We start from the raw sequence: 20156 nt of genomic DNA on the forward strand, positions 1-20156 counted from the left end.
AATATTATTAAAAACTTGATAAAAGTATTTCAAACATCTTACTTAGTTGAAAAATATACTTGTTACCTGTTTTTTTCTCTGAGAATAAAAGTATTTAACAGATATTCCTGAGCTACTTGGTGCATTTCCTCCACCTTACGGCATTTTGAATTTATGATTCAATATCTCAAAATCACAGAGTCATAAATGACATTCAGATGGAATTGTAGACAACACTTTGGGACATGGTACTACAACTTAAATGGTTCAAAATGGCTTCCAAATATCCGTCCACTGTAGTGGACACCATGCATGAGAGGGTTAAAGCTGTATTACCTATACAATAATATATCATGGATAAAAATAAAAGCAGACATTGTTCTCTGTTCTATGATATGAATATGAATTGATGACCTAGCACAGGTATGTTCATTTTGGTACTGATATAAAATAAAGTAATATTGCAGTTTGCTTCATCGTCATGTGTGAGTGACTCTTAAAAGAGCTGTTGTGGTTGGGCTTGTGCACTAAATGGTGTCTTGCTATGGGACACTTTCCTCTGTAGAGAAGTAGGACACGAACCTCCCTAAACCTGTTGACAGCAAGTCTTCCCAGACCTGGCAGTGCCCCCCCCCCATTGAAGCGCTTGACCAAAAGCTGAGTCGGCCAGAATCCCACTATCGCTTGTTCTTCCGTAAGGACACCAGTCACGCAGAAACAATACTGGGCATCCACAACTGCCAACATCAGGGATGATCTTGGAGACAGTGGAGACCCCTATACGAAAGGTGTTAGCGACGGTCCTGAATGAGTCACCAGTGGTTACGTATCTGTAGCTGAGTTGTAGTGAAGGTATTGTAGATGGTAGACTACGTGAAATCTGTTTACATTATTGTGGTGGATAAAAGAAGAGCTACTTTTACTTTGAAAAGCTCAATACTTAAAAATCCATTATTCATAAAATACACCAAGAGTAAATACAATACAGTTTCTTCTGAACTGGTTATACTGGTTTTAACTTAATGTGTAGTAACCTAGAAGGAATGCACTAACTTATGTGTGGATAAAACAAACATTATAGTCATCTACTCTCTACTTTTAGCCATACAGTAGTCTATAATGTAACATATCCTGGCAATTAACCAAATTAACAGTAAATTAGCAATGTTAATGTAACGTTATTCACAGGAAACAACGCGCCTTTATCTATACACAATTTCTCATACTGCTGTAATAAACCAGATTAATTCAGGCAATGTGTGACTTGCTAGATACAGTGAATATTTATTGATTTTGACACACCAGTTATGAAACCGCCCCTCATAGACGACATAGAGACAGATGGACAGGCGATCCGCAGCTGAGACGACACGGTTGGTGTCCATCCGAGAAATCCTGGCATCGATCCTAACTAACAGGTCATCGAACTGGACCCCGGTCGGCTTTAAGTAGCGCTGGAAGTGGCAGTGATCCAGACGCAGTTCCTGGAGAAGGAGGTGAGATTCACCAAGCTGTGTGTGATGTTATGAACCCAGACACGGCAGTGTTTGGTTTTCCGACGTTATCTGGGACTTCCTCTACAGGTACAAGGCAGCAGTGGTGGTTATTTCGGTCACGGATTAAGATGGAAAGAAATGGTGGAAAGAAAAGTTGGTATTTATATGAGGTAAGCCCTTCCTCTCTGCTTTTCCAGAGGAGAAGGGCGTGTGCACGTTGGTGACACAAATACAAACAAATGATCCCACAGTCAAACTTCCACAAGGGTTTAAACTGGCTCCTAGGTAGAGATCTACATATAAAGACGATATTCACCAATTGTGTCACTTATACTTTGTGAAGCCACACATTTAGTGTTGCCAACGATCCAGTTTATCCAGTGTTTATCCAGTAACGCCGACTAAACGGCAAAAGTCCTTTTTTCTGAGCTTCAATTTGAAAATGTGGTGAAAGTGCAAACTCAGCAGGTACTAAGCTTTGGATGAACTGTCACTGCATTGCTGACTAATGAGGCTTTTTGTTTGGAGCGGAGTAAGTGATTTTGGTGCTTTTTAAACTGGGTGTTTTTGTATGTTGCACTTGTATAACTGATCTGAACTTTGGATGTGTTTGTTCAATCCGGAGACACTCGTAAGCGATACTGAATATTTCCGTCCCTCACAGAATCAAACATAAGTTGCTGTTATTAAACAACACAGACTTCAACAAATCAACCCCGCCGCAATCCATGTGCGGCCGTTCTGCATTTCTATTAGTGGAAGTTGGCAACACTGCTAAGGAAAAAAAAAAAGCCCATCAGCATTCGCCGTGTGATGGTGGGACCAGGAGAAATCGGAGCTGGTGGGTGATCAGTCTGTTACCAACCCAGCGTCTTCTCACAGCTCCTGGCACCACACTGTGGCAAGTCTGTTTGTTTGTTTCTTATTTTCTGGGGATAAAAAATCTGTTTTTGACCTTCTGTCTATCTCACATCTATCTGCCATCCTCACAACTTCTCGCCTAGACTGTGTTAATTAGTTTGCTTACTATCTCTCCGAAGTGAACACAAATCTGCCTTTGCCTTAACTTCACAGTATTTGCATCAGTCATGTACATCATGCATGTAATATATGATTGCATATAAGATATTTGAGCATGCATGACAAACTGTTTTCTTGCTAGCAAACACCACAAACACTGTATGTGGGCTCCACTAGCTTTGCATGTTCTGATTATTCTAATTTCTTCATAGATGAACAGTAAGTGTTCCCTCATTCCTTCACTGTATGAACTTATGTTCTTCTTCCTCTGTGACTGCCGTTACTGTTGATTAAGATGAAGTCGCTCTGAATGCACGCAAAGTCGCGTACTGCTCCTGTCGGAGGAGGGTTAGAACCTAAGAGTCTACGGGGAGCAGCATGTCTCGCTGCATTCACTCAGACATTGGAGTTTCGCTCTTGTAAAGTTCTGGCCAGCCACAACTTTTCATACATATAATTTTTAATTAGAGTGTCCAAAACTGGCATAGCAGCTTGGGGTGACAAGGCATTTTTTATGGATGGCAGCTGCCACCCCAGTAGATTCTTGGCCAAGTCAACTAGTTTTGCTGGCTGTAGTGGATTTTTTTCATTTTGGCAAGATAATAAAACTCTGTGTAATGACAGTCCCTCGCCTCTAACTGCACCTGAGTCATTAACTACTACTGCTTCACCAAAAAAAACAGAGTAGGAGACAGGAGCCCTGAAGCTCATAATGGTGAAGAGACATTATTACCTCCTCATATCTCCTGTGAAAATCTGAGGATGACAGTTTGATTTCACAAGTTGATCGGTGAGATATGTTGACATACGGAATTGGTGACTGAGAGAAGAAAATGTGACGTGGCTGCAGCTTCAGAGGACGTTTTCGTTTTATCAGCTCATACTATTAAGTTGCAGTTGATTTACTGTGTGGAAAGCAAACACCAGAGTCGAGGTTCAGGTGGTTATCAGACAGGCGAAGGCCGGGGCGGGCTGAAGAGTTTCCACCACAGAGATGAAAGGATCCTTTCTTCTTTTTTTTTCAAGAGCCATGAAGTTATGTCCTTTTCAAAATGCAGCGAATCAGCTGTACAACAAGAAGGCAGAACTTCGTCATTATTCTCTTTTCACATCACAGAAGCCGGAACTCTTCAGCGCTCAACCAGATAATAAGCAGAACAGGTTCTTCTCCGTCAGACTGAAACTTTTGAGGTTCTCATTGAAAGACCTTGATGATTTATTTTCACCAGCATTCGCCCGCCGTCTCCTCCTGTCAGTCAGAAGTAAACAATGGACCATGAAAGGTCTTTTGGAGTCAGAGCTGACTGAAGTCTGGATGAAATCAATATTACCCTCAAAGACAGAAAATTACAGAAAAACTTTTCCTTGTGTTCTTAAAATTAGTTTCTCTCATTATCAGCACTCTAGTTTTGTGTCATCAACAGATAAACAACATAAAGGTCGTGATGTGAATCAAAGACTATTTATCAGAATGTAAGTAGATTTTTTATATGAAAACTCAACATAGGAGTTATTTTGTGCTTCTTTTAATGTCTTAAAGTAAAAGTTTGTAACTTTTTAATATCCAAAAAGTAAACACAAAACAAAAGTTAGATTTCTAAACAATAAAAATAATGTACCAAACCCACCGTTACTTTCACTTTGGCCACTAAATCCTACTTTTTCCAAAGTGATACGTCGTATCCGTGTCCACAAGCAACGAGGTGTGAACAAAGGTTCTGTCATAAAAGCAAAGACACCAATTACAGACTTAATAGTAGTCGCTGGTGATAGTGAGTCTCTGATAGTTTACCAGCCACCATAAAACAAAAAGAACAAGACGGAAGGTGATTACAACATATCAGGGAAAAACAGCCACCACCAACCAGAGCACTGACAAGAAGAAAAGATTAACATCAACAGGAAGTAATCAGGACAAAAAAAGAAAGCACTTGAAACTATCTTTTTTCAAATTGTCATGAAATGTTTTAGATTAATATTTAATCTATAAAAGTCATGGTTTCAGAGCCAAGGTGACGTCCTCAAACAACTCGTTTTGTCAGTCTAAAACCCAAAGACATTTAATTCAGTAATTTAATAATATAAAGAGAAACTCCTGATATTTAAGAAGCCAGAACATGTTTGACATTTTTTCTGAATAAATAACTAAAAAGATTAATTCATTACGTGGGTTGAAGATGAAAAAGACTGCACAGCTGACACCTTTTTCATCCCACTTGCTGTCTGGTATTTAAATCTCTATAATTACATGGTCTGTGGGTTGTGCTGATGACAGAAACTTTCACCTTTATTTCACTTTAGATACCAGCTAAACGTTACATCAAAATTTTGGCAGCTGGAATAAAAAAAACAGCAGGAAATATGTAACGTCAGTCCTCGTTTTCAGTCTTGGTATTATTGGATCTCAGTGCTGCATGCGACTCAGCCGACCACAACATCATATTAGACCAGAAACTGGGTCGGACTGTTGGGGCACAGTGCCAACCTGGTTTAAAGGACAAGAACTACTTTGTATCGATCACATCTGAGGGTACGAACATGACGCGGAGTTCCCCAAGGCTCCGTTCTCGAGCCTCTTCTTTTCTCTGTCTACATGCCACTGCCTTTTATATCACATTACATTTTGGACTATTTACTAATACAATATCTTGGACTGCACTGTAAATCTCATGCTGTTTCATCTGTCTTCTGTCTTACATTTTATTTTACTCTTTTTAAATCCTATCATCTCTTTTTTTATTATCTTGATTCTTAATGCATTTTATGTTTTATGCAAAGCACTTTGAATTGCCTTCTTGAGAGGTGTTGTACAAATAAACTTACTTTTATGTAGTAAAATCTAATGATAACTTTGTCCAGTAAACAACTTAAAAACTATATTATCAGTCATTTTTGCTTTTACTGTCAAAACTTAGTTTCACAGTTAAGGCCTACCAGCATTTATTGTGAAGCACATACAGGAAGTAAGGGTTTTTTTTTTGCTTGTCTTTTAGATAGTATGATATGTCAAACTCTCAGTGCACTTGAGCAAGGCATCTCCTTCTACAGTGGAGCCGCTCAGTCTGATTTTTAATTTTAATTTTCTTCTCCTAAACCTCTCTGATGTTTTTCTATGAGGTTTGTTCATACCAGTGATCCAACAAACTCCCTAAACGTGACAAACTCTATGTAAATCTCCAGTTTCAGCCTGATGAATGTTACCTGCTCATGAGGATGTGAATGTTCCTGAAGTTTAATCATTAAGAAAATGTCCATATAAGGCGATGGGTTCTGCACTGTTTGTGGGTGAGTTTCACTCACAAAAATGTTCCCAAAAAGTTAAAAGAAGAATTTCAAGTCCTGCTTCCAGTTAGAAATCAGCAGACACAAGTTTCCAACAACTACTGAAACGTAGAAGCTGCTGCGCTGAAATATGACAATGATAATAATCACATCTAAAAAAAAAAACCTCTCAGTAAACTGGCAGCCATGATGATGATGATACGTTCAGAGCTGCCAACTCTCACACAATTAACACATTTCACACGCTGTCATGCCACACATGAAAAACAAATTCATAACTCATAACATGACGGCGCAAGAAGAGGACTGACAGCGCATAGACAGACAAGACAGAGCAGCACAGCGCAACAGCAGCAGCAGCGAGTTATTCAGACCGTCAGGGGGGAAAAGCCAGAAATATACACAAATCTATTATATAGTTATGTATTCCCATGCATGCTGCTCAGAGTAATCTCAGTCAGCAGCTCTTCTGGCAGCAGCACATCGTCTCTCCTGCTGACTGAGAGCAGCAAAGGAACAAATCTCACGCCAAGCTGAAGTCAAAACTTGGCAGCTCTGATCAGTTGAACATAATATTCACTTTGCATCAAGTTTGTTTTGGGTTTTCTGTGTGATTTCTGTATCATATTTAAATTCAGGTTAAAACATTATGATTTCAGGTCAAACAATTAATCAATCTACAGCAAATTTACTGTTTTGATAATCGGATTTTGGTTATTGTTTAAGGGAAAATGCTAAATATTTGCTGGTTGCAGCTTCTTGAATGTGAGAAGCATTTATGTGTCATAAATGATAGTAAACTTATTATCTGTGGATTTTGGACTGTCAAAACAAGACATTTGAGGACATCACCTTTGACTCAGAAAAGTACAAGAAAATAGTTGAATGTCATAAATACACACACGACTTTACACACATCTATTTCCTGTCTGTCCATACTGGGAGAGAGATCTCTCCTCTGTCGCTCTTCCTGAGGTTTCTTCCATTTTTAATGAATCAAGGGTCTGAGGACAGGATGTTGTATTGCTGTACCGACTGTAAAGCCCCCTGAGGCAAGTTTAAGATTTGTGATATCAGGCAACACAAATAAATTTTACTTGACTCATGAAGGAAACTGTTTTCGAGGCCCATTGTTTGTGTCACTCAGCTCTGTGTAAATAAAGGTTGATTGAAGCCTCTGAGGACATGATGGTAATCATCACATCACTCACAATAAGGCCCTCCATTCATCACAGAGCTTTGTCATGCCACCAGTCTTGTGTGTGTGTGTGTGTGTGTGTGTGTGTGTGTGTGTGATCACCTCGCCGCCACATGACGCTCATCGGCCGGCCTTGTTAGACATCGACCTTCACGGGTCCTTGGCGCAGAAACGTCCCCATGACAACCTTTTTAAATCAGGCTCTCGCCTCACGGTCAATAAGTCGTATTATCTCCTCCGCTGAGAATACAGGCTCTTTATCTGCATCGTCGATAACCCACAAGTCACAGCTTCTCACCGTCTTTAACCGTCACTCGGAGTGATGCGCCATTACAAGCGGCCGTCATCATCGTCATCATCATCACCGCCATCATCATCATCACCATCATCATCATTGTGATAAAATGCGTAATAAACGGTGTCAAATTAAAGCCTCTCGCTCGCCTTCATCATCAGCCCGCAGCAGTAAAACACGTTAATGTTTAGAGATCTGTGATGTACTTCAGTGGATGTACCAGAGTTAGAATAACAATGAGAGTCGCATTAACGTGGAATCAGGCGACAGACTCCATCATGTCTGATGTTAATAGCCGGCAGATACCGAAGGTGTATTTTGTGCTCGGCTGCTGATTTCCCTCGAGGAGCCTGAAATAATAATTCAGCTAATCCAGCAGCCTCCTCCATCACCCAGCGCCTGTACGTCTCTACGCTTATGTGTATGTATTTGTGTGAGAGCGCCTGTGGGTGAAGTACTTACACATATCCATCTGCAGCCTGTGTGTGTGTGTGGGTTTTTTTTTTTTGTGTGTTGAAATGTGCGGTGTAGTTACACACCGTGACTCCAGGGACGTATTTGAAGTGTCGATGCTGTCAGAGGTGTTTTATTCTGACGTGACTGTGCGGGAGAACTCGGGGGAGCTCCTCTCACATCTTTGTTTTAAAGTATTTTGTCTTCTGCATTTAATTCTAAGATTGTTGCTGCTTTTTCTCTTTCTCTCTGACAGATTTAAAACTGATCGTGTGGAAGAGGTGGGGAGACACTGCAGATGAGTGAGTATTGATGAGCATCTCTCAGACCATCTGGCTCACAAGGTGTCGACACGCTTCACTGTGTTTGTATGCAGACTGCTGTCTCTCTCTCTTTTTTTTTTTATTGATGTTTTGCTGTTCTGTTGGGATAAAATATAATATTTGTTGTTGTTTGGCTACATTATTTTCTCCGCAGCCCAGTGGGGAAATTACCAGTCATCCACACATCTGGCAAAATATATTTGCTGTTATTTCAGCAAGTGACAAAAGCTATAAAGGGACGTTTCCTGTCATTTGCATCACTTTAAATTACTTTAATGTTTTTCACTGAATAACCAGCCATATCCTGTTTAAAAGTGAAACTGTTAGAATATAAAATCTGTTTAGAGCTGTATACATGTTGCAAAACCTGCAACGTTTCAGTCAGCAGATGTATTTATTCAACAGAAGCTGTTCCTCGTTTGTTTACCTGCTGACATCCTCGGATTTTGCTGAAGTTTGAAATCCGTACTGTGATAAATTGTGCAGGTATCAAAGTTTAACATATGATACAAATCAAACGCAGCCCACCACCTACGAGAACGCAAACTGACAGTAAAATCTTTCTTCTGTGGATTAAATCAATGAGTCGCTGTCACGCTGGCTGCCGTCTTTTCAAAAGTAACAAAAAAAGGAAAGTTTATGTATTTATCACAGTTCAGACATGTTTCTGTAAGGAGGGAATCTAAATACATACAAGCTGTACTTTTTCATTTCCATGAATCATTCCTCCTGTTCATACTGGATATTAAAAGATCCTTCAGATGTGTTTTCAATGGAAGTGAAGGAACTACAGTAGTTTTTACAGACAATACAGATATCATGTTTCTGTTGTTTATTCTAAATATATTGGAGCTCCTTGTACCAGAGATGGAAATGTGTGGACGACTTCTGCAGACAGGACTGAATGAGACCATGAAACCATCTAATACACCTTTTTCACAGCAGACATTTGTAGGAAAAGCACAAGTTATAATTGCGAATAGTGACACGAGCTTCCCGGTGAGTTTTGGCTTCTTTTATGTTTCATTTCTCAGGATTTAAATATGTGTGAGACGACAAAGGCTTCAATTTATTTTAATTATTGATTAATCTGTCAATTATTTTCTAGATTAGACAGGTTCACAATTCTTCTAGTGTATCTTAAAACAACAGTCAGGTGTCCATATGAACAGTGAAAGAGGTTTTTCCTCGCTGTAATCATTCCTCCTGTTCATACTGGATATTAAAAGATCCTTCAAATGTGTTTTCAATGGAAGTGATGGAGGATAAAATCCACAGTGTGTCCACACAGTCATTTAAAAGTCTGTGTGAAGCTTCTATTCAGCTTCATCAGTCTGAGTTAGTCATATCAAGTGGATATCTGACACATTTACAGTCTTTTTTAGCATCAAATTCCCTCTTTGTGTTTCCTCGGACAGTGTTTCCCTGTTGAGCTGCAGGTGGAAGTATAGTAACAAAAAGAGGGACTTTGACACTAAAAAGACTGTAACGCTGAAAGATATCTACTTGATTTAACTCATTTGGACGCTGAAGCTTCATATTAGCTTCAAGATAAACTTTGAAATACGTTTTGTCCTCCATCACTTCCATTGTAAGGTCATTATGAAGGGATCTTCTAATGGTCAGTATGAACAGGAGGAATGATTACAGCAAGAAAAACAGGTTTCACTGATCATTTGGGCTCCTGACTGTTGGTTCAATACAGACTTTTAAAATGTAAAATGGTTAACCCGTCCTTTAAGCTTCTCAGTCGGCTGTAATCGATGATGCACCTCGAGGGATCAGCAGGTGATCAGATAAGATTTAAGCCAACGTCCAGGGCTTCAGGCGGCGATCATGTGCAGATAGGTTGATATGAGGAGAGTTTAGGCAAAGCATGAACACACAAGATTTGTTATTTTTATTGAGGGGGAAAAACATCTCATATATTGAACAGGGTTTACTTCGCTGCAGGAAGCTGAACTGAAGCTTCAGAAAGAGTCTGTTAAGCCAGCTGAGGACGGCAGAGAGAGAGAGAGAGAGAGAGAGAGAGCCTGAAGCTCACGGCGGGTTGGACACGAAGAGCGGCGTGAATGCGAAACACATTAACAGCTGCATTAATGATGAGCTCAGAGATGCAGCAGGCGCTCGTTCCTACAGGCGCTGCAGCCTTTGATGGCAGCGTTTTAAAAGCAAACTCCAGCCGCGGATCCTCACTGCTGCTGCTGCTGCTGCTGACGATGAGGTGATGTAATGTAGTTTTATATGAACTCTTCTGCTCCTGCATCACTCACTGACTTCCTGCGTGTTAAGGACGCTCTCATCCATCTTCCTCAATCCTTTTAGTACAGTATAATGTTATTTTTGCCAAGTTATCATGAAATAAGTGACATAATATATGCACACAGGTAGTTGCTTCACATATGGGCGACACATCAGCTGCATTTATAGACAGTTGTCTTACAGTTATTTTTAAATGATGCATTTCATTTGTTTCTTTGTCTACATATTCAGCAAAACTAGAGAGAGAAGGTGAGAATGACGGGAGGGAGTCAGCCTGTGATCACACACGCAGCAAATTCACATTATAGTTAGTTCATATATATATATATAGTTCACATATTTCTCAGTTTCTTGTGTCAGACGCTGAACATCGTGCCAAAATGTTGCGCTGCAGATAAAATCATTATTTTATCATGACATCATCAGGTTGCCAACATCAGCTGAGCTGTGAGATCAGCTGTGTTGACATTTAAAATGAGTGATCATCACACAGGAAGTTATCAAAACATATATTAGAACTATATTAGAAATGTGGCGACTTCTGCAACGTAGCGTCCTGCAGTTGTCGGATGATTCGCGGCCGTGTGGGAGCATCCCCTTCTCTCGTTTACTCTGTGTTTACATCGAGGACCCTGCACACACACCGGATGAGGACCTATTCTACATAATTACTGTCATGCCAGTGAAGCACATTTGAATTTGAAGTTGAGAGGAGGAGGAGGAGGAGGAGGAGGGAAGCAGAAGACGGTTATTGGGCCTCTAATTTTCTGCTCTCTAACTGGCACTGATGGGAGCCCTCAGGACATCACAGATACATCCCATTAAGGAGATGAATGACTGTCTGGGATCCATCACATGACCACCTGTGAGGATGAAGGAGCCGTCTTCCTCCTCCTCCTCCTCCTCCTCACAACAAACAAACGCATTTCAGCTCCTCTCGGTGCTTTCAGTCGCAGAAAGCATCAAAGGCCGAATCTAAACGCTCAGCCTCCGGACAGCCGTACGTACGGTGATGTGTTCAGCCGTCAACACATCGAGTCGGCGAGGATAAAATACACCGTGAGACGGGGCTTAAGTGTTTCCATGGAGATGAACTGAAACTACTGATCCTGTAACTCGTCTCAAAGGGTTTTTTTTCTGAACGGTTCTTAATGGTTTTGATAAGTGCGGATCTGTCGCTTTACACCAACAGCTGCAGCACATCTGGTCAGAAAGCTCACTGAGATTTTCTCTTTACAGGAAGTGATAAACACGGCGAACATCACACTCACATTAAACCCTCAACAGAAACCTTCGCCTGTTATAGTGTCACATCCTGACTGAACTTTATTTAGTTCTCTTGAGTTTTCAGTGATGCATTTATTTTGCCTGGTTTTTTCTGTGTTTCCTTTGTGTGTTCCTTTATTCCTCCTGTGTTTATGTGCTGGTTAGCCCAGCCCTGCTCCCAGTGTCTTCCCCAGTTTATCTGCTCCCAGTCTGCCTGTGTGTTGTGTCACCTGTTGTCTGTTTATTTTAGTTCCTGTTTTATTTTGAAATATTTTCTCCTTGTGTCTGGTTCACCTTTACTTCCTGTGTTTGATTATCTCATGTTTTTTACTTGTGTCTCGTTTGCAATCACACCCTGTGTATTTATAGTCCAGTCTTCAGTTCAGTCCTTGTCGAGTCGTCTGTGTTTATTCTGCGTTTATTCTGCGTTCCTGGTTAGTGTTACTGTGTCTCAGTGTCTCCTGCGTTTCTGGTTTGTTCCAGCGACTTTTGAATTCTCATTAAATATTTCTGCATCGTATCTTGCCCGCCTGCTGTCTCCTGCGTTTGGGTCCACCTGCTCCTCTCACCTACCTGACATATGGCAGATTATAATAAACAAATCCACGTTATTCAAGGATCAGTCTGCTGGTTTTCTATATTTTTCTTACTGTCAACAAATCTGCAAATGTGCAGAACCAAACCAACAACGAACTGATCTAACAAACAAGTATCATGTGTGTCTGACGTGAGATTTGTTGAGAAAGAAAAACATCAAAAACCACCATGAATTGTCATTTTAAGCCTGTCGGCCTCTGAATGTCCTGCTGTATTCTGCAAGTGCGGTCAAGTCTGAACATTTAGATTCAGCCAGAGTCTCTGAAATCTGAATCTGTAAAGTCATTACAGTTGTTAAGCGAGTGTAATGAAGTAGAAGTAAAAAGTTGCATAAAAAGTTCCAACAGTCGAGTGAAGTATCTGAAAACGACACTTAAGTAAAGAATTTACTTTCCAGCACTGAGTTGTGGTGAAATCATCCTGCAACCTGCAGCATTTGGAGAAATTAAAAACACTTACAGAAGCTGTAAAGAGTTTTAATGTGAAACTTTTAATGTTGTATAATATAATATGATTATTTTATGCTCCTAGTGATTTAATGCAGAACTTGGCAAATTGTTGCTTGAAGCTTTTCAATCTATAAGAAATGCATCCAGTGTGTTTTATATATATATATGTGTGTGTGTGTGTGTGTGTGTGTGTGTGTGTGTGTGTGTGCGTGTGTGTGAAGGTTAATAGGGCCGTGTGTGTGTGTGTGTGGGGGCAAAAGGAGAACGAGTTTTGGATGAGTCCCATTTGTAGCGCATCATTACTCTCCGGCTCCCGGCTCGTCCTCAGACAGGCTGATCTATAAATACAACTGGTCCAGACTCTCTGCACGGATGATGTCACGCTGCACGAAGCCGCTCGTAGAGAGAGGACACGACTTAACGGCCCTCAACAAACAAACAAACAAACAAACACACAGCCGATAAATGAACAAACAAACATCACTGAGAAATAAACCTCAAAGAAACGAGGCTTCATAAACTCGACGCCCTGCCAGTCGTTCAGAAAGCAGTTTGTTATGTTTGTAGCTGATATTACTAAGAGAAAAGTACAATTTTGAGGTATTTGTACTTTACTTGAGTATTTGACAGCTTTAGTTACTTTTCAGATGAAGATTTGACACAATGGATAATATAACAAGCTTTTAAAATACAACACATTGTTAAAGATGAAACCAGTGGTTTCCAACCTTTTTGTCTTTTGACATCTTACAAAAAGCAGTGTGTAGTCGGGGTCACATTTCACATGTCTATGAGTTGTTAACAGCTCCACCAAATAGTGATTTTTCCCTCTAAACTTCTCACATGCTTTCATTTCAATAAATGTTCAAATGATCCAATATTTCAGCAAAAATCAAAGATTAGAGAAAAAGTCCAAAAAACTGAAAACATATTTGTGTATCAGAACTTTGTTTTTTCTTCTTTCCTCTCCCATTAATCATCTCACCACCCCTCAGATTTATCTGCTGACCCTTTGGAGGGCCCCGACCCCTAGGTTGGGAACCACTGGACTAAACTAGCTAACTGTATATAAAGTAGTGTAAACTAGCTCCACCTCCAGCAGCTACAACAGTAACATGCTGCTCTAACACTGATGCTTCACTATTAATAATCTAATGATGTCATATATAATAATATATCAGTCAGAGGGACCAAACCACTACTTTTACTGCAATACTTTAACTACATCAAGCTCATAATACTTATGTACTTTTACTGCAATACTTTAACTACATCAAGCTCATAATACTTATGTACTTTTACTGCAATACTTTAACTACATCAAGCTCATAATACTTATGTACTTTTACTGCAATACTTTAACTACATCAAGCTCATAATACTTATGTACTTTTACTGCAATACTTTAATTACATCAAGCTCATAATACTTATGTACTTTTACTGCAATACTTTAACTACATCAAGCTCATAATACTTATGTACTTTTACTGCAATACTTTAACTACATCAAGCTCATAATACTTATGTACTTTTACTGCAATACTTTAACTACATCAAGCTCATAATACTTATGTACTTTTACTGCAATACTTTAATTACATCAAGCTCATAATACTTATGTACTTTTACTGCAGTAGGATTTTTCATGGAACTAATAGGTGTTGGATGGATTGATGATTAGCTTGTTACAACATATAAATCACAATAAAATGTTCAAATGATCCGATATTTCATTCAAAAGCATCCGTGATGAGTTTTCACATTCAAAAATCAAAACCTTTTTATGTGCCTCACTTATCGGAGGTTAAATGTTAAGTGAAAATCAATCCCTCTACTTATTTCTCCTTCTCTTATCTTTCTCAGTCTTCTTATGGATCTCGACCACCTGTGGGAACAAATCAGCTCCGTATCCATTCAGCTGTTTCTCTGGTTTGCAAAGCGTTTTTTTTTTTTTCCCCACACACACCATCATTTCTCCCTCACTCCCTTCAATTTTCTGCTTCCTCGGTGGATTGAACGTTCAGCTGAGTGAGTGACTGAGGCAGCTCCAGAACAAATGAGGCAGCAGGAGAGAGAGAGAGAGAGAGAGAGAGAGTGAGCGAGAAGGGGGGGAAAAAAAAAAAGGAGTATGGGGGCCAAGTTGTTCTTTGATCAGACCCGGTGCTGAGTATTATACATGAGCATTGATTGAAGAGGTATGAGACACGGGGGATACCATAAACACTTACAAAAAAAAAAATCCGAGGCGGAGTTGCCTTGTTCACCCTCCAATCTGGATAACAAGACTTCCATCAGGCCTCGAGCAGCTTGTTTACCTTCCACTTACTGCTGCTCCTCAGATTGCCAGATCAATAGCTGTGTGCCAGCGCAGCAGGGCGCTACTACAGCAAACACACACACACACACACACACACACACAATCATGTTTCCATCACTTCAGAGGACGTTACATAGACTTGTCCCCACAAGAGATGCAAGTTCCCGACACACACACACACACACACACACTGATACGGATAAATATTCATCTTAAAATAAAAAAAAGACATCTGAATGGTTCTGCTGCTTACTGATGAGGCAAAAAAAAGGGGAAAAAACAAGCATGTTTAGTTCTCAAAATGTATAATTTTGATCTTTATTAGGCTGACAGGCTGTCACATATAAAAAAAACACACAACATGATGACAAACATGTCAAATACGTCTCAACTCTGTTTGTCTTAAAAAATCTATTTTTACGAGGTTCTAATCCTGGTGAGTAGACGACGCTAACTTGGAGTTAACAGAGTTTTCTGTTGGTCTGATAATAATGTCAAAACACATCATTATTCACTGGAGTGATGATTTTATTAACATTATCAGATTCAACACAACAAACCTGATTCTGAGCAGTAAAATGTTTGAGCTTCTCCTCCACAGTCCAGACTTAAAGGAGCTTATTCTGTTATCTAATAGACGAGCCTCTGCTGTGTGTGTGTGTGAGTGCATGTATTGATTACTATGAATGCTTTGCTGCACTTGTTTAGATACTAGAAGATTGATTGGTTTATATTGGTCTATATTATGTTTACTGTTATTCTGGTATGTTGGTGGGATAAGTGGGAGAGTCTGCAGTCCTTAGGGTTTAATATATGTGATGTACTGCCTTAAAACCCTTAAAACAACAACATCTCCTCCTTCTCACTCAGACCACATTGGGAGGTGGTCTGGGCCACATGCGACCACATTCATTTAGCAGAGTAAACACAATGCATCCTGGGCCACATCGACGGACAGTCTACTCAACTGACGTCCTCTATTTCCTGGCAGACTAGACACAAGAACCTCCGTCCGAAGCTGTTCAACTTGTCTGATAACAGGATAAAGAAACGCATTATTTTGTTTTTCCATTTTCATGAGAGTTAAAAAAAACAAAATCCACCTCCTGCTAAACCGTTTCCCTCATCAAAACGACAACTGGAGTAGAAGTTTAACCATTAATTTTTCGCTTGTCTGTGTAAAAAAAAAAATATTTAAGAAGCTAAATGTTGCTGGATAGTTTCCTCCCACATGTCTAGTTGATGACTACAGTTTTTAGTTTTGCTGCGCTGCTCGACATGATGAGCTCAGGATTTATCAGGAGGACGTCTGCTTTACTCCAAACAATATGAACCTGGACTAACTGACCTTTTGGATGTGTAGAAGAACACAGAACATTAATTAAAACATTAGATCCTGACCGCTGCTGTCGGCGTGTCGGAGATTAAAATAATCAGTGAAGTTATGCTGCTGTGCCTCGTACGTACATACGCACAACTTCTCTCAATGGAGACACGCAGCTGCATGAGAGGCGCTACAGGAAGTCAATAGGACAAGCGACGAATTTGGTCTTTGCAAACGGATATGATGTATGTGTTCACTTGCATATAGAGGAGGGAAGTGAGATCCGATCACAAATGGTCACTGAAGACTCATGTTAATACCAGGTGTGAACAGGACCCACATCACATTCATGTACGTTGAACACTGGACCAAAACTGGCGATGTTTCTCTTGCTGTAATCATTCCTCCTGTTCATACTGACCATTAGAAGATCCCTTCATAATGACCTTACAATGGAAGTGATGAAGTTTATCTGAAGCTAATATGAAGCTTCAGTGTCCAAATGAGTCAAATCAAGTAGATATCTTTCAACGTTACAGTCTTTTTAGTGCCAAAGTCCCTCTTTTTGTTACTATACTTCCACCTGCAGCTCAACAGGGAAACACTGTCCGAGGAAACACAAAGAGGGAATTTGATGCTAAAAAGACTGTAAATGTGTCAGATATCCACTTGATATGACTAACTCAGACTGATGAAGCTGAATAGAAGCTTCACACAGACTTTTAAATGACTGTGTGGACACACTGTGGATTTTGGACTCCATCACTTCCATTGAAAACACATTTGAAGGATCTTTTAATATCCAGTATGAACAGGAGGAATGATTACAGCGAGGAAAAACCTCTTTCACTGTTACTATGGACACCTGACTGTTGGTAATTCTCCTTTTTTTCCATAAAGGAGTGTGTGTGTTTCCTCCAAACTCTAAGTAACATTTCGCAATAAGAGTTTATTCAGTTCAGCTGTGGAGCTGCAATAAATCAGTTTTTAATTTAGTTTCATTTAAAAACGCTTAAATGCAGAGAACAACAAACTAATGAAGAGCTGTAGGAAGTCTGATACCCCCCCCCCCCCCCCCCCCCCCCCCCACACTGTTTATATATACGTGTGTGTGTGTTGGGGGAGTACTGAAGCTCTGCTGGTACTAACGGGGCAGAAGTGCTTATAGGAGGTTTTTCTGCAGACTGCTGACAGAGGGCTGCTATCATCAAAATCAGGCCATAACATTCAGGAAATCACAACAAGATAAACCTGAGACAGCGCACACACACACACACACACACACACACACACATTGAATCCCATCCCACTTTCCTGTGCATGTCAGCAGGTGACAGAGTGAGGAGATGAGGGTCACAGTGGGCTCATCAACCTGACAATTTTCTTCAGGTAAGCAGTTTTACACACAGAAACACACACACACACACACACACAAACACAAACACAACAGAGCGCAGAGATGAGAGGAGCTGTATCTGTGTTATTCCTGTAGGACAGATTTTTCCCCCAATAATCAATTTTCCAGTGTATCTGAGTCTCACTAAAGACAAATATACTGGAAAAGTTACAGTAGCTCAAAGTGACGTCTAAGACAAACTTGTAAAATATCACATTTTATCAAGAAAACATTCTCCTTATAACAAAAAACTATCTGGATATAACCAGAAAACATCTTTGTTTTAATGAGAATGCTTTTCTCATGATTAAGTTTTCTTATAATTGTATTTGCTTTTATTGTCTGTGTGTTCCAGGCTGCTTAGTGAGAACAGAATTTCATTACATATTCAGTCCAACAAAAGAAAAGAAAGATCAATTAATTCAAACAAACATTTCTCCTTTTGAATAAGCATCTCACTGTAACAAGTTGTTTTATTAGATTAAGAATCTCGTTTTAATGATTAAACTCTCATAACGAGAAACTCTTTTTTTATTGTAACGTGATATTTTCTCCTTATAAGGAGAAAAAACTGAGCAAACAGTTTTTGTCATGATGGCAGAATTATGCTGCTGTAGTTTATGATGATGTAACAAGCACATGTTTGTTACCAGATGAAACACAACCAATAAAAATCAAATGTCAGATCGATTTTCTGTCGATTGATTGATCCAGTAAACTGAAAAGACTCAAATAGGTTAAAATAAATAATCTACAACATTTCACGTCTAAATGTTTTTTGCTCTGTGTTGCTCTCTGATTGATCAGTGATCCCAGCTTGATGAAATCTGCACCTCCGGCTGTCTGGTGGCTCTTGTTTTTCTTTCTTGGGAAGAAGTTAAAAGGAAAAAGAAGCAGTTTCATCACTCGGAGGAAGACGAGCTGCTGGAGAGTCGAGCCAAACCTGGAACGAAACATCGCTGCTGAAAAACTCTCTGAGATGAGAAGCGATGATGAGGAGCTGCCAACATCTGGCTGGGTTTTGTGCTGTGCCAATGGATCAATATCAGTCACAATAAACAAAAACAGTATTGGAAACAAGGAAGTGATGCAACTAATTATTGGGTCAAATAATAAAGTAACAATAACGATACTGCTGACCTGTTTTGGAGCTCCCTGATGATCCTGATTCACTGCTGTTGGCTCGGGGCACATGTGCTGCCAGTAATCTCTCTGTCTTTATTATTATTGTTGCATTTGCATTTTTTATTTTACTTGTAGCAGGAAAAAAACAGTAATGTGAAACCATTACCAGCTGTGGGCCTGACTCAGTTTAGAAACAGTTTTCCAGCAGGCTGTTCCACAGGGCAAAAAAAGCAATCTTCATATATATATATATATATATATATATATATATATATATATATATATATATGGGCTAAAACAGAATACAGCATTTAGCACAAATAACAACAGTAAACAAATGTTCAGAGGGAACAGTAAGGTTGATTATTGAGTTATCGTTTTGATTCAGAAGAAGAAATATTTGTGTAAATGTTTAAATTGTGAATAGGAGGGAGAATTTCTAATGTGATTGTGTAAGATTTTGTTCCAAATTTTAGTGTATGTGCAGAAAAATAATCTTAAACCATAACTGTTATTAAAAGCAGGTATAGTTTTCAGTTCATTTGTAATAACTCTGGTTATTCTTCCAAGTCTTATGAAGCTATATCTTGGCAACATAGAACAAAGTGGAGAAGGAAGGAGGTGATAATATAGTTGGTAATACAAATGTATTACCGTTAAGTACTGTATAATTATGATAATTTAATGACTTAGATTGTAAAAATACTACACAATGATGTATCCAAGGACAAAGATGAATTTTATAAGCTATTGTAGAGTCTGGCTATTGGTTCAATAAGTTTTGAGGTAATAAGAGACCAAACTGGGAGACAACAGGACGTTTTTGAAAGTATGACGGCATGAAGTTATGTATTAGAAACAGAAAGTGTAAGATGTGGCCTGATCTGGATGTAAACATACATTTTCTTTTTCAACTCTTTTATTAGTTTCTGGATATGATCTTCAGATGTTAGGTAGGTGTCGAGATAAACACCAAGGTATTTAAAATTCTGCATTATAGTAAAGCTCTGGTTGGCCAGATCTATGGGATGAGACATAGACAAACGTTTCCTAGAGGAATGGAAATACATACATTCAGTTTTTTATGTTCCTGGGATCAGTTATATTTAAGGAATTAAAATCAGAAATTGGAAAAGAAAATTACAGTATCGTCTGCATACGAAGAGACAGAGACAGAAGTCATTAATGTTCAGGACAAAGAGTAAAGGACCAAGAATACTACCCTGAGGTACCCTGATATCACACATAGAGGGGGAAGAAGTAATTTTAACTACCTGAGGTCTGTTTGATTAGTAGGAAGAAAACAATTTCAAAACAGACGGAGAAAACTGAAGAGTTTAATTTACTGAGTAATTGCAAGCCTTACGTAGGT

At 39.4% G+C, this 20156-nt stretch overlaps 1 long non-coding RNA gene across 5 annotated transcripts; it reads left to right on the forward strand.

The window, feature by feature from the left end:
• The first annotated feature begins 621 nt into the window (after window positions 1–621).
• Window positions 622–18814, forward strand: LOC122987689. 5 transcript variants are annotated; one of them, XR_006404561.1, is made up of 5 exons: window positions 622–800; window positions 1306–1475; window positions 7980–8025; window positions 17591–17652; window positions 18467–18814. It is a non-coding gene; the product is annotated as an uncharacterized LOC122987689 (long non-coding RNA). The 5 variants fall into 5 exon arrangements; XR_006404562.1 differs by lacking the exon at window positions 622–800 and adding an exon at window positions 1563–1645 and having other exon boundaries at window positions 1118–1475; XR_006404559.1 differs by lacking the exon at window positions 622–800 and having other exon boundaries at window positions 1118–1475.
• Window positions 18815–20156: the final 1342 nt, after the last annotated feature.

This window comes from Thunnus albacares, chromosome 1 (assembly GCF_914725855.1).
Source record: "Thunnus albacares chromosome 1, fThuAlb1.1, whole genome shotgun sequence".
NCBI lineage: Eukaryota > Metazoa > Chordata > Actinopteri > Scombriformes > Scombridae > Thunnus > Thunnus albacares.